Here is a 5,108-nt window from a genome sequence, read left to right as displayed (position 1 = left end):
TCTCTCTCTCTCTCTCTCTCTCTCTCTCTCTGATTCGTAACGTAATCAGTTCGCATCAGTGCTTGAATCGTTCATTCAGAGCGTGTTTTCCTTTTGACTCAGATTTGTACACTGTAAATCTAAATGTAGGCTGTAACATGAATAATAAAATACTGTTTGTTTTTGATTATTAAATGACTGCTCAAATATATAAATACATGAAATAACCATTTTAAATTGATTTGCGTGTTATAGATTAAAGCCTCTGCTAAGAAAAACAGTAGCCTACGTTACAAGGCTACAGAAAATAATCGGCCAACATTACGATATTATTATTATTATCACTACTACTACAATTATTATTAATATGCAATTTACTTCCTCTTTTTAAGTTCTCTCTCAAAGTTCTTTGTCTCGATCTGCTGGACTTTCGATGTTTTTCTGTAAGACTTGAACCGTTGACTGACACCTTTTTCCGGTCACGTGATTTCAGCACCAAGGACAGCGACACGTGACCAAAATACCCGAGGCGTCTACAACAAAGGAAAACATAAATGCACTATATATATGAGTAGGCCTATATCTAAGCAACATCACAAAAGCATGAGTGCAGTTGTTCAGAATATCTATTCATAACAGCACAAGTGCAAGTATAAAATTGCTTTTACACAACAGTGCAATAAACAAGAGGTTAATGGGTAACTTACATTTTAGACAATATTGCCAGTAATTTTTTTTTTTTTTTTTCTATTTTTGTTCCGCCAATGAAAATAGCTCCAAACAAACTCGCTCATAAAGACCGTCACTTTACGCCTCCTACTGGTGCATTGATTTAACCTGCAGAGAAGGTCAATGGGGGATAAAAAAATGCCTAACATATGTATGTATCATTATGGTACATAAATACGGTAGGTAGTTCAAAGGTACATGCATAAAAACAGTGTAATACTATGCCATTTTAGTTAGTTTAACTAAACTTTAATTAGTTTAATCAAAACGAACAACTGGGATTTTTGGCATTTTCAAGTTATTCTGTACTTTATAACAAATCCACCAATGTCGTTGTATTTATGTTTATTGCCATATCAGCATCACCGGCTATTACATGGCAAATACAAATTAAACATAATATGTTTAACAACATATTATCATGAATACAATATACAAAAATACAAAATTTGTAATAGTTTTTCTGAATCCATATTAAATAAGTTCTTAAAAGTTTGTCCTGATAAAAAGCGCTGATTCATAACATAAAAAAAATGGGCAGTGCAAAAATATATGACAAGTTGGTACTACCGTATTGATATTTTGGTGCTTCTTTACCCTTTAATAAATGCCCATGAGTTAGTATGGCTTATCCGACACCTTGGTCTTGTCTTGATTTAAAAGGGTAGACACATCTATTCTAAACCACAGAATTTATTTTAATTAATTTGTTATTTTACCCTCCTCTGAGAGGCTTAAAACTACATTAAACCTCTTCATGAGCAGTACAGTTCACCAATGCACTAACTCACGGTCCATTACTGTCTTTTAGTGTTCAATTACATGAAACAACACTTATATGTGATGAGGAGTTGGTGATCGATCTGCTGTAACTGTAATTTTCATGCCTGTGTGTATATTTATGTCTGTGTTTATTTCAAAAGATAAAGTCTTTGTATAAAAGAATATGTTTGTACGGTGTGTCGAATAGCAGATTTGTTCTTTGCTCCTGGGCCGACTCTCATCCCAATAGCAAAGACGAATCGAGTGTCACCCTACTTTAATAATGCATCTCTCCCAGACTGATAATAACACCATTTATTTCAGAACCAATCCATGCTTTTAATGAATGTTTCGACAGAAACAAGCTCTTCATAAATGATAGCCGCCCAGGTGTCAACGGCATAACCCAGATCTCAATAATGTTTGTCCTCAGCTGCCGCACTTTGTCATAAAACAAGGGCTTGGTGATGTCATTTCCGCCCTTGTGTTAAATGCATAAAACTAGGTGCATGGCACACAATGAAAGGTTGAGTTTTCAGCAAACGGCACCCTGTCACCATGGTGATGTGATCCTGGGATGACATTAATATTGGTTTACGAGAAGGAAGAGAAACTCTGCATTTTTTCCCCTCTGTTTGCTCTCCTGCGTGGAGAATGCAGTTGGTTATCTGTGCACATAATCCCTGTCGTGTTCTTTTGACGGCTGCGTTATTGTTTATATATGGGTCGTATTAACCTCTGGGATGGAGCAGGGTAGAGGGGGATCAAGGCAAGCTGACCCACATTCACATACATTTGGATCCGTGTGCATCTGTGCTGATGCATGTATTCAAACACGTTTTGAGCAGTGAGATTGTATTGTGGTGTTTGTTTGCATTTACTGTGCATGTAAATACCCTCAGGGCTGTGCTGGTCCATGTCGACCCAGATCTGAGTAATTACACATCAGAGACCAGCGTCTGGAGTAGATGAGAGATTTAGTACACCACATACAAAAACAAACACACATTAGTTCATATAGCTTCATTTTTCTAGACAGATAAAACCAAAACCAAGTGAGCAGCTTAACTCAATTTTTAATTTTTAAGATATCAAACACACGTTCCCAGGTAACTTGTTTTGACCAAATCCTGCATTCCATACTTTACTGGATATTCCAGTTGATATTTCTGACCTCTGCAACAAAAGCATTCCATTGCATAATAATGCATGGAAGATGAGTTTTCGGAAATTCTGATTTACCAGGCTTTCAACATAAGGTAGAATCAAATGTTTATTTCACAGATGAGGCAATCCCAGAATATACTGCAAGCAAAACAGATATAATTTTACATATTAAATGTATGCCGTTCAATTTGTCATCAGTTGTATTAAAACAATATGTCAGGTTTCTGGTGCGTTCTAGTCGTATTGATTTAAAGTCTTTAATAAGAAAACCAAAATGCAGGAGATTCACAGGAGAATACAAATTAGCATACTCTACATAAAGACGACACTGAACAATGGACTGAGGAAACTGAGGGCTTAAATACACAGTGAGTAATGAGGTAACCAAGGCCCTGTTTCCAACTGTTATTAAGATGCGTTTTGGTCGATCGGACCACAAGTAGACAGGGAGACACTTTTACATCGAGGGAAGGGTCTATGGGCGGGTAAATGTATGTTTGTTTGTTTTTCCAGATCTTTCAATCTAATGTATGAAATAAGCTCAAACAATTTACAAATGAACACAACCGGAAAAAACATACGGAGACAGCCGCAAGACCAGCCGAATGTTGAGAGAACATTGTGCTTGGTACATTTTTCGTCTTAGTTCAAACCAAACTTGGGTCTCCAGCCAAACTTTAATACCCGTCTGGCTAGTGCACTTCCCATAATGTTTACGCATTAAGTCAGTAGGTGGAGAGTAGACGGTCTTTTGTGGCTGTTAGAAAACATTAGATCACATGAACGTTTACACTACGAAAGCAATCCGGTCAAATGTGTTTTCGACTACCTCTGGAAGTGAAAAAAAAAAAAAAGAGACAAGCTCAAAGTGTTTTAGATCCCGTTTACACCTGTATTTAGCATTGTCCACTTGTGATCCTATTGTGATCATATCTTAATAGCAGGTCTAAACAGGATCCAAATGAACAACAGGTAGGAAACTAGGTCAACTACATTGACAGGGCAAACAGGAACAGGGAAAACAGGCTGACGATGGACAGAGATGGAGTCGATGGACGTGGACACCTGGGCGCAGACGGAGAGCCAGCGAGACCTGGCAACACCGATGGTCCTGGAGGCCGACTCGGAACCACAGTGGCGATTGTCTGAGGTTGAGCCGGAGGAACGAGGGAGCCCGGTGGAGCCGTAAGACCGATGGTTCCAGGTGGAGCCGAGGGAGGGAGGAGCCAATACAGCTGGAGGCGGAGCCAGGGGATCCTCTTGACTAGGCGGAGCTGGAAACCAGATGACCAGAGGTAAATCCACACAGAAGAGTGGTGTCAGAGGAGGAGCCGAGGGGCTGAAGGGAACCAGTGTAGATGGGGTCGACGGACTGGCTGACTTTGAAAGAGGTCTATGGACAGCAAGGATTGGCTGGTTTTGGAACAGAGCAACTGTCTCTGTGAACTACAAAACAGTAGCTATACGAGCTCTGAATGTGTAAGTGTGCATGTAAGATTGTACATTTGTTTGTGTCCAAACATAGGCAGAGTGCTTTGTAGGAATTATTGTAACACTGAATTGAGAAACCAAACACGTTTTCACCCTGGAGAAAGAGGTGGGCCATGACTAAAACAGCTTTGAGGGATTACATTGCATTGAAAAAAAGTCATATTTTGGAAAGAAAACCTGAGCAATGGTGTATAGACAGATGTTTTCTTTTTCGCTAATCTTCGGGGGTTTGGGGAGGGATGAAAACAAGGGCTTTAGCACATATAGCAAAACAGAAAGGCTCAGACACACACACATACACATACACACACACACACGCATTCAGACATCTGTCTCTATACTCTCTGCTCAAAGGTCAAAGAATAAGCAGATTTGACTGATTAATGTTGTGCACTTTTATCTCTGTGTGTGTGTGTGTGTGTGTGTGTGTGTGTAAAGGCCCGGTCACACCAAGAAAGGATAAAGATAACGCTAACATTCAGCTTCAAATAATAGCCTAAAATAACTTCCGCTGTAGTCTGTATCAATGGCTGTGTACATAGCATGAGATTGTTGTGATTTATTGATGTATGTCATGATGAAACAAAGAAGTGGGTATCATGTAATTCTGATACATATTTCATGATTTATAGGGGAGTGCACAAGCCTACTGTATGTGTATGCGCAATACTTCCGAGTACTACTTTTTTATTAAAGAGATGCAATAATAGAATACAAACAACATATCAAATTTAAGATCAATATAATTAGACAAGGTTATACATCTCATGAAACATTAAATGTACAGTATGTCATTTTTGGCCACCACGGGTCGCTAATCTCTTACAATAACAAAGGCGTATATCGATGACGCAAAGCATCAAGCGGAATTATGGATCTTGTCGTCAAGCTGATGGATCTTTTATGGATGAGTGAATACAGTGATGTTTTTAACATGACTGTGGTGTGAAGCAGGACGCGATTGCTAATGAGAGACAGAT

This window comes from Rhinichthys klamathensis, unplaced genomic scaffold, assembly GCF_029890125.1.
Source record: "Rhinichthys klamathensis goyatoka isolate OS25496 unplaced genomic scaffold, OSU_Roscu_1.1 h1tg000323l_1, whole genome shotgun sequence".
In the NCBI taxonomy this organism is placed as follows: domain Eukaryota; kingdom Metazoa; phylum Chordata; class Actinopteri; order Cypriniformes; family Leuciscidae; genus Rhinichthys; species Rhinichthys klamathensis.
This window is presented reverse-complemented; position numbering follows the sequence as displayed.